An 11,646-nucleotide genomic window follows, 5' to 3' on the forward strand; every position below is an offset into this window, starting at 1 on the left:
AGTTATGCTAACGAAAATTCGACCCTGATTTCTGTTCTAACGTAAAATAAGACTATACTGTCTCATTTATATACTTTATATTGATTTTATACTCGTTTCATTTATACTGGTTTATACTGGTGCAGTTATTAATAGTAAAGGTTTTTGGACGCAAAATATCGAAAACAAATGGTAATTTTTTTTTTGTATTTAGTGACCCGAAGAAAAAATCGAAAATGGAATCTCTAGTCAGTTCCGAGAGAATTATAAATTCAAAAAATTGTGACAAGAACACTTGAGTTAAGTGTAAATTTAGTTCGTTAAATTGCAAATAGATAATACAATTTTTTTTTAAAATTAGTACAGTTTAATTTTGATAAAAATTCTGCAAGTAAAGTTAAATGAAAACAAAAGTTTAAGAAATTTGATATCTGTTTAATCAAAATATAATTAAATTCTCTGATATTTTATAAGAAGTTTTATTTCTTTACTGATAATAATCTAACAAAGAATATTATTTATGCAAGTACTGAAATGTTTGAAAAAGTGTCTTTCTTCAGTCTTTTTCCTTATAATTTTCTTGTAAATTATCAATTATATAGTCTGCAGCCTTTATCGTAATTACGGTAATAAGAATGTAGTATCTTACGTGCCGTAAATCAAAAACAAAGTTACCAAATTTTTTATTTATTTAACTAGCAGATCATATCCTGAAGTTTTTTTCAGTTTCTTTATGAAACATTATTTTATCCATTGAAAATTATAATTTTCTTGTTTAAGTATTTGGTGAAACATCTAGGATAATGTCACTAACAAATTATTCCTGTAAGGGTACGTCAAAAGATACCAAGAACATTAATTTTGTATTTTAATTAGTTGAGCATTAATGCAACTCTACAGTAGATAATAAGAAAATAGAGTTATTTCCTAAAATTTGTACTCTACCCGTGAAATAAATGAAAGAGAAGGTAAAATCAGCAGTATTTTACTTACTGGACTGTACATGTATTATGAAATTCAGACCCTTCTTAATCAGTTATAATTGTATTTGTTGCAAGCGGATAGATTTAATCATGTAAAACTAAATACTTTCTCTGGTACAAGATGAATTTGAAACACAGATTGTATCACAGAAGTAAAGTTTCCTTACTAATGGAACAAACTTAAAATGTCAAAATTTGTATTTAATGATTTCTGCTTTAATTTTTTTTAATTTTCCTCATATATTCATTTCTAAACACATCTGCGGAATTTTAAATTCGACAAATAGAAATGATAGATTTTTAAAAACGTACAAGGTGAAGGAGGTAATCTCCGGAGGAAATTTTATGAGAGTGTATATTTTTATCTTTAGTATCTCATTTATACGATCGTATAATTTTAATAATCTGTTTATGTTTCTTAACATTTGTTTAAGAAGTATTTAACACTGAATCATTATTAAGTATCTCCATTTAATAATTTAAAGGAATTTGTCATTAGTATTAAAAGTACTTGTAATTGATACGATGATTCTTTATTAAATAATTTTACAAAAAGTGATCGGCAAATTTTAAATATATATTTAAAAAAAAAAAATAATTTTACTGTTTCATCCAAATATAAATACATAATTTTTATCTAAACCGAAAAATAAAACGAAGAGGAAATTCAATATTGAACTTAACATAAAAAATAGACTATAGAAAAATATAATTAAACTTTAATTTGGGTTTTAAGTTAGCAAAAATTAAAAAAAAAAGTTATAAAATCCTCAAAAATACGCGTAACTTACAAAAACGGTTAAAAAATACAAAAAAACGAACCTTAAATTTTATTCTTATTTGGTTGTTAAATTATTAGCAGTCGCAGAATAATTAGGTAAGATAAATATATTCAAAAAATAATTATTATGAAGAATAAGTATGTGTACGATTTATTACTTCCTTGTACGAACTAAAAAAGTATTGTGTTCGCGTAAAATTTCGGCTTTCAGATTTCAGTGAAAATATATTTTTTGAATATATTTCCCTAAATCCCTGAATCTATTTTAACTAGTTTAGGCGTGACGACAGTACATACGTACGTATGTATCCCGCATAACTCACAAACGATTAGTCGTAGGATGTTAAAATTTATGTGCACCTCCGCTTTTGAATACAATCGACTGGACCAAAAGTGTCCAAAAAAAGCCAAAAATCCAAAGAATTTGAATTTTGCACTTTTTCTTAACGCAGTATTATGCCCTCATTTAGAGCTTTTCAACGATATATCATAAGTGGTACTTATATTCATTGTTTCCAGAATTACAGCCAAATAAACTTTTAACTAATGAAATATTTGGATCTTACAAGGGGAAAGCACATCGGTTCAAATCCGACTTCATTTCCTTTCTTTTTTTTTTTTAATTAAAAAAATATTGAGTTAGTAATAATGATTAACTTCTGATTGTAAAAAATTACATTAATAATAATTCAATAATAACATTTAAAAAAAAAAATATGAAAAAATATCAGAAGTTATTAATGAAATAAAATTTTATGTATTTTCATTTTAAAAAAAATGTGTACATTAATTTAATAGGCGTACAGGGAAGTCATGTGACGTCCACATCAGATTTTTATTTTAATATTAAAAAAAATTCTTTTGTATTACTATTGATTGTTTAACAGTTGAAATGTGCAATTAATTATCAATTTGTATTTGAAATTATCGGCTATTGAATTTTTTAGTTTATTTACTAAGCTAATGTTAAAAATGGTTGACCGTTTAGCTTAGCCCTTACTTTGAATATAATAACGTGATTAAAACTATTTCAGAAAAATCATTTTTTTAATTGCTGCCTTGCAAATATTTTTATTCTGATGTCGGTTTATCTGATTAATTTAAAAAGATTATTGTCGAAAAATATATTTGTATCTTCCTTAGAAATCCGGAAATACTTTGCGTTCTCCAAAGATAATGAATAAAATAGACCTCCTACTGAGAATTTGGCTGCAGTATAGGAAAGATAATATACCTTCCAAATTTTTCTATGGTTGCAACAGATGTAAGGTATTTGAGAGCAAAATGCACATGTAAAATTTTTTCCTTTAAAATAATCTTCATTACACAACCAATCCCTGAAGTAAACTAAATATCATGGATATCACGAATATCATGTAGTTGAACTGAATATCATTTGAATTTCGAAGGGCTTGGAAGGGTTTGGTTGTAATGAAACCACTTCACGTCTTACTTTCCTAAGCAGGCCTGACAGAAAGTACTTATTACGATTGAGGATTGCTATGCTATCTTTGCTGTTTGTTTTGTTGCATACACCACTTTGTTAGTTATTAAATTGTTCTTTGAATAAGTGTTTAGTAAATATAAATGAAAATGAAAAAGAATAAAATATATTAAAACTATATTAAGAATAATATATATATATATATATATATATATATATATATATGTGTGTGTGTATACAGAGTGTATCACGAAGTTCTCGAGGGACTTTCATAACCTAGTTTACTCGTGTAAATAGTGGAAAAAGTTCATATTAAAATATGTCCTAAAATGCTTCGTTTGCGAGTTATGGCTGATGAAAGATTTCGCCCGATTTCAGCTTTCCCGGTGAAATAAAATCGTACTACAATTATTAGGATGTTAATTAAAGAGCAGAATTAATGATCTGTTACGGTTTTTGACCTGAAAAATCGAATAAAGTAGGTTCCTGCAGTAGTTTTTGAGAAATCTGGGGTGAAAATCAATAAATTATCATTAAAAATCAATAACTATCAGAAGCGTGCCAAGAAATTTGCTGAGAATGGCCGGATAATTTTCAAACATTTATTATAAAATAGAAAGTATAATACACTTTGGTCTAGTGTACTGTTTCTAAATAAAATTCGAATCTTTCTAAGGAGTTTTATTCAACTTATCCGACATTATTTTGTCAGAATTAAATTCTCTAAAGTTTTGTTTAATGGTTTTTATGTGATTATTGTCCATTTAACTAATTATTGTATGTCAAAAAACAGGGATTTTTATCCCAATTATTGGTTTTCACCCAAGATTTCTCAAAAACTACTGAAGATACGGTTCTGGAACCTACTTTACTCGATTTTTCAGGTCAAAAATTATAAGGAATTCATAATTCTATTCCTTAATTAACGTCCTAGGAATTGAGTATGTTCTCATTTCACCGGAGTAGCTGCAATCTGGACGAAACGTTTGACTAGCCGTATCTAGCAATGAAGTATTTTAGGACACATATATCATTTTATATGAACTTTTTCCATTATTTTTACGAGTAGAATAGATTATGAAAATCCTGGGAGAACTTTGTGATACACTATGCACATATAAAACAGATATAAGATGTTATAAATATGGTGAAATTTAAAGATTTACTCTGTATAAAACTTATGGAGAATTTATCAAATAACAAATGACTAACGGACAAAACAAAATACATTATTTTGGAGCAAGCCATACAAACGTTCATCATCTGCAGCATTCCGGTTTTGGCACTTAGTAAACGTAATAAAAAAGAGGAAATTTTTAAACAATTTGTTTTAGTTTTAATTAAAATAATATAAAACTAATTTAAACATTGTACGAGTATATCTCATTATTTTGTCAAATGATTAATAAAAAGTTACTTTTTTCTTATTTAATTAGTTTATATATTTATTTTTGTACTATAACTTTATTTTTCAGTAATTTTACGTCTATTTGTGTTTGTGAGTACGCAAATTGTGTTTTTACATAAAGTTGAATAAAATTTAATTTATCTCAAAAATAAATTTATGAAGTTCAGAGTTATTACTCTGACTTTAAATTTTATAACTTTACTTGATAAAACTTTTCTCCCTTTAAAATTTAAGGAATTAGTTTCGAACTTTTAAGATTGTTGAAGTTGTACTTTCTATTAGTTTAGTTGACGAAAATTTTTTCAAGAAAACTATTTTTTATTTTTTTTTTTAACAGAGCACCCGCAAAGTAGTTATTATTATTAACAAAGAATTATTCCTGAATAATTCTCCCTTTTCTCCGCTGCAAGAATGACTATCAGTTAGTAAATGTAATTCCGATGAAAAATATTGACAGACAATGACAAATTTTAATGCTGTAATTTCAGAATATAAACTTACGACAATACAAATAAGCTTTTGCAATAAAATGTGTGTGTGTGTGTGTTTAACAAATATTTCAATATACATTTACAAATTGTAGACCTATTGTTTATGTACTCTCCACTACAATATTATTTTACTTCGTTGTACGAAGTAAAGGTAGTATTGTGATCGCAAATAATTTCGATTTTAAGATTTCAACGGAAATTTCCATTTTTACTAGTTTCGGCGTGACGTCTGTACGAACGTATATATCTCGTATAACTCAAAAACGATTAAGCGTAGGATGGATTTAGGACTGTTGTAACATCTAGTTGTGCACCTCACCTTTTGATTGCAATCGACTGAACCAAAAATGTCCAAAATCCAAAAAAAATTGGATTTTGTTGTTTTTCTTAACTGCAGTAATAATCCCTCATTGAGAGCTTTTCAACGATATATCATAAGTAGTAATTATTTTCATTGGTTCCACAGTTATAGCCAAGTAAAATTTTAATTAATGAAATATTGGACAAGGCACATCGTCTGGAGGAGAAGTTAAAATGGAGGAGAAGTCTGGAACTTCTCCTCCTTTTTAACTTTTTTTTAAATTTAAATATATTGATTTATTAATAATTATTAACCTCTGGTTGAAAAAAATTCACGATAAATATTAATTTAATAACAACAAAAAATATGTAAAATATCAGAAGTTATTAATGAAATAAAATTTACTTTTCATTTTAAATAAATTGTATATGTAATTTAATAGGCGTACAAAGGAAGTCATGAGGACAGATTTTTTTTTATAGCGACAGAGAAAAAAATGTTATTTTTTGGCACAAACTTCAAGTTATTATGTTGCACTTATATAGCTGTCCACGTTTATATTAATGATTAGTTGTAATTTAAGATTAAGGTATTACGTTAAATTATATGCTATCACATACTGCTAATTTAGGTAATTTTGTAATTTAGTTTTGGTAATATAGTTATAAAAACGTGATTTTAATTCAAGGTTAGATTACAGCAAACAGTTTTAAAAAAATGAATTTTAAGTGGACATTTATGAGTTTATCTTCTATTACCATATTCGAATAGTTAAGAAAATTTAATCCCATTTTAATTGTTGACATGTAGTCATTCGGTTATTATTTGAGTTAATTAACCCTAGCTTTGTTTGCTTAAATAGGTTTTTTTTTTTTTTTTTAATTTTCCTAAATGTCTTTGTCTTCTGTCTGAAGGTATCAAAATAAAATTCAACGTTTCTTGTAATGATATGTGTAATCTTAATTTCTTTACAGATAACTGATAATTTCCAGTTTGTCTTTCCTCTATTCATGCGGAAAAGGATTCTGTTTTCCTCCTGTCAGAAATAAAATTTGACACGTGTATTGATACCTTTAACACTTTATCAGACATTTTTATACATCGGAATCATAAAAAAAATAGCGAGAGAATTAGTATAAAATGAACTGCTAATCGTAGTATTTGTCGATAAAAAATAAAGTTTATAAAATATATTCACTCATTGCGGAAAACTTATAAATATTACAAGATAAGGTATAGTTGTTTCCTTGACATATTTGGGGATTTTCCAGACCAGTTTCGTATAATACAAAACATTAAATTCATGTAATTAGATAATTTTAAGTAGAACATAGACAGTAATATTTTATTTTAAATTTTAATTAATAATAATTCTGTTCATGTTGGAGACTTATTTTTATTATTAAAGAAGTGTATTAAAAAAATCAATTCCGTACCTGATAAACGATACTGTAGAATTAATTTTCTTCAAGAAATTAAATCAGAAAATATTAAAGTAATTAACTAAATAAATAAATAAATTCTGGCTTTCTGGGATTTTTTTTTAGAATTTAATCTAGGATAAATAAATATTTATGGATTTCTTTTATCGTAATTTAGTGGTTCAGATTTTAATAACCGATGTAATATTTAATGAATGTTTTAACTAAATTGATCTTATTATCTCGTTTTGTAACAATTTGTTGCTCATTACTAAAAGTCAAATAAATAAATACTTTAAAGTAAAACTTGGAAGTTTTACTGTTCTTATCAACCTTGATAAGAACAGTGTTTAGAAAATAGTTTAACTATAGACTGTTTTAATTTATAAAGAATAATAATTACATGAAAAAATAATATTGATATAGTTGTTGCATATTATTAAATAAGTTTGAAAAGAAATCATAAAATTCAGGTTTATTTATTATTTACATAAGCTTAACAACATAACAGTAATATTCTAGGAAAATAAAATGATGTTTTATTTTCTTTTAAAGAAATTAAAAGCTGTAATTATAACTGACGAGAGGTAAAAATTAAATATTTTATTAATAATTGTATTATAAGATTCTCCTTGTATTAGAAATACTAGAAGCACCATAGTATTTCTAACGCTAAATTAGTTTTTTTATTTCGTTTGATGAAAGTGAATATTATTGTAATTATTATATATTATAATATTTTTAGTAATAAGTGACAATTTTTTTGACAAGGATAACACATTTCCTTTTGAAAATGTTAAAATTATTAATTTTCAGAAAATCAAACTACATGATTTACGATCGCCAAAACAAAGAACTGACTGATCATTTTTGTACTCTTATAACTCATCCTGAATTTTTAGAGGGAAAAAATGATATAAACTTACGTACATAGACATTTGATAAAAAGTTCAGTTCGGATTTGCATCATTTAATTTTGATGGAAAATGAAAGCAATCTGATCTTTCTAAGAGAAATTATCATTCCGTTTGAACTGAAAAATTTTACACTGTAAAAGAAATATTCCTAAACGAACGACAAAAATACTAATTAATTTTAAATTTAGAAAAAACTTAAAACATTAATTATAAATTTATTGAAATTTGAATTTAGCACTAATTTTTCAACCGAAGTAATTTTTAAGAGAACATTTTTTTTTTTAACAAAAAAAAATATGTTTTTTTTGTTTATTTTTGATTAAAAAAAATTTTTTTTTTTTAATCTGTTCCGAATAAATTTTTTAAGGAAAAAATTTATTTTATATGTAATTTTAAGAACAGCTTACAAAACTTTCAATTTGACTTCCTCGAGCGTTTCGGCTATTACGCCATCCTCAGGAGAAGTATAATTATGATTGAAATTATATAATATGAAAAATATCACAAGAAATAGTCCTTCATTTATAAGCGATTAACGTTAATAATTGTAGGAATTAGAAAATATTACTAGGTAGGAACATATTTTATTAAAATTGGTTTTCCAGGGGAAAACTTTTTCCTCATAATATCCATTTAAAATTGTAAAATATTTTGTAATATTAACCATTTAGGTAAAATATCCATTTTACCAAAAAATTGAATGGACGGATATTAAATCAATTTTTTTTTTAATCTTTACCGGTAAAACTTAAATGCTTTTATATACCGATTACATATTTTTATACAACAAATAAAAATACAATCAAAAACGGCTTTAAATAAAGAATGTTACAATTATTTTATTATAATAATTAATTATATCCTATTTTATTTGCTAATATTTTAACTTGTTTACATTTTTTTTAGATTTAATTTAAATAAGAATAAAACGCAATATTGAATTAAAATTAATTATTGAAATTGATTGCTATAACTAACTGTTAATACCTTGTAAAAGCAGCTGCTATGGAGCGTGTCGTATCGAATTGTAATGAGAAAGACACCCCAGCCGGTTCTGTTGCACTTGTTATAATATTACGCTTCCTTGGCTACAACACCTGGTCTTCTATCCGAGAAGGAGGACCTTCGACATTGAATCGAGAAATGTGACGTCATCATTCTTACCTCATTTACTAAACATCTCCCACTATGTAGTAAGTTAGTAGAAATAAAATATGTAACTGTTTTAAAGAAAAAAGTGTATAAAATTGATAATTATAGTAATAATAATTACAATAAAATGATCAATAGTATTTTTTACACTTAAAGAATATTTATTAATCGACAGATACAGGAAACCTTTTTTAATATTTTTAAATTTATAGATAATTAATTCGCTTTTGGTAATGTTTTTAATTTTTTAATTTGATAATAAATTATCCAAGTTAATACGCTTACAGATTGATTGCTACTAAAGTATACATTTTTTATCTGAAAAAAAAATCGTTCAACTCCTTGGAGTTCGTCTATTATTAGTTACATTCTAAAGCGAAAAAAGCGTGTTTATTTTTAAACGTTTTAATATAATTATAATTATTATTTGTTTAATTGGTACTCTTATTAAAAAAAAACTATCACATTACTTTTGTCACTTTCCTTTACGATTTCTGCTTAGTATATTTTATAGATGTGAAACATAGAAAACAACCTAACCTGGTTAGGTTATAATATAACCTGGTTATATTATTCTTAGATATAAGATATTAAAATAGATTAGGATATTTTATATCTTATATTAAAATAAAAATATCACGTGTAAGGTTAAATATCACCTTCGTTTCGGTGAGCTTGGCGTGATATTTATTATCTTATTATATGTGGTTTGGTGATGAAGGCGACATGAAACTATTTCATTCCTTATTTTACGCAGTAAGCTTGGAATAATGATGCTTGTTATTCTTAATGATAGCCGTGATTTTGAGAGTGACTTGTGACTCATGCTCATGTCATGTTCCTATACGGTAATCACAATTAATTTACCAAACATACCCTGATTTACTATAGATTATTATTCCTGAACTTTTTTGCTAATATAATAATGTCGTCTAGTAAACATTAAAAAAAATTCTTCCGTAATAAGGAATTTACAGTTTCGTTAAAAATTTTAAAACGCGTTTTCGACAAAATTATCGCAAAATTACCTTTAAAATTAACTTTTTAATGAAATTTTTTTTTCTTTACTTAATCACACCAGAAGGAGGGTAATATGTTTGAGTGGAATGTATTTGTTTATTTGTACCACATAACATCAGAAAATATTCATGAAATAGGTGCTTTCTGTTTTAGTAAGAGAGTAAAGAATGGATGTACAATAACTATTTTAAGAAAATGCAATAGAAGATAGTAAAAGATCTTCTCCAAGTATTACATTAATATATATATATATATATATATATATATATATATATATATATATATATATCCTACCCTACTAAAGGGCATTTGTATGTGTGTCTGTCTGTCTGTCTGTGTGTGTGTGTGTGTGTGTGTGTGTGTGTGTGTGTGTGTGTGTGTGTGTGTGTGTGTGTGTGTATCCGTTCCCCTTAGCATAGCACCGGAATGTACCGATCACTAACGGAAAACCCCGATCGTTAGTACATGTTTCGTAGTGATCAGGTGTATACTTGTTATATTTTATATTTTACTTGTACTTTTTATTATTTATACCTGTAATATATATTTATTTCTTTAATCTAGGCAAATGTGAAATATATATTAATAATATATTTTTTTATGTTTGTTTAATATATTTTATTCGTTTTTCTTCATAAAATAATTAACTATAACCAAAAATTAGGCACCGAAATGTAACGATCACTAACGGAAACCCCCGATCGTTTGTACATGTCTCGTGGTGGTCCGGTGTGTATTTGTTAAGCAATAAATAAGACCGAAGTAATACGGTTTTCGTAATACGAGATATATTGTTTTTATCCTACAACGAATTCTACAGGATGAATTCAGTAAGATACGAAATACTATTAAGAACTATATAAAAATAAATTGTGATACGTTTTGTCCATCTCATCTCTTTCGTTGATATTTAATATATAATTGGCATGCAATAAACATTAGCTCAACATAAATATGTGTAGGTATAGAAGTTGTATGTCGAAAATAATGTCATATTGAATTATAAAAGAAACTTCACTTAGTAGGAAAATGATCGAACGAAAATTTAAGCTTGACAGAATATGTTTTGATTTCATTTTTTGCATAGAATTTTCCATAGAATTTCACGTAGATAAAATCGTACTTCCTCCTAAATAAAATCTTTTTTGTAAAAAAACTGATCACTAATGTCTATATATAAAAGAGGAGTTGATTTCTTTTAAATGCATGATTAAGGACCCCATAGGCAAACAAGAAAATCTAATTCGGCAAAAAGTTTCTATTGTAAGGGTGGTTTTTATGTTTTTCTTTTATACTCTCGTATATCCGGTTGTCCTGTTATCCGGACGTTACCTTATTCCGAAATTCAATTATATCTACGAGACGGTATGACCAATTTTAAAAATTCAAACGGCTTATTTTTTACCATGTTGAGTGGAATGTTAGCTTAAAAAATATGTACGGTGAACTGAATGATTATTCAGTTATCCGTTATTTGTCCGAAATTTATTTATATCTCCGGAACGATACGACCAATATTAAAAATTCAAACACCGTATTTGATAGCAGTGCAAGGGCTAACGTTTACATTCAAAAGATATACTCTAGATTATCCGGTTATCCGGTCACTCCTTTATTCCGAAATTGAGTTATATCTCCGGAACGGTATGACCAATATAAAAATTCAAACTGCGTATTTGATAGCAGTACAAGGGCTAACGTTAAAATTATGAAATAGAAATAAGAAATCGAAATGAATAATTAATGTAC

General features: G+C 26.2%; 1 protein-coding gene across 1 annotated transcript in view; it reads right to left on the reverse strand.

Moving 5' to 3' along the window:
- Nucleotides 1-8,861, reverse strand: part of hdly (hadley) — a 114,510-nt gene extending 105,649 nt beyond the window's left edge. Inside the window, exon 1 of the mRNA XM_075361377.1 lies at nt 8,713-8,861. The gene's annotated coding sequence lies outside the window, so the exon portion shown is untranslated. The remainder of the gene's footprint in view (nt 1-8,712) is intronic.
- Nucleotides 8,862-11,646: the final 2,785 nt, after the last annotated feature.

Source organism: Lycorma delicatula, chromosome 3 (assembly GCF_047948215.1).
Source record: "Lycorma delicatula isolate Av1 chromosome 3, ASM4794821v1, whole genome shotgun sequence".
In the NCBI taxonomy this organism is placed as follows: Eukaryota; Metazoa; Arthropoda; class Insecta; order Hemiptera; family Fulgoridae; genus Lycorma; species Lycorma delicatula.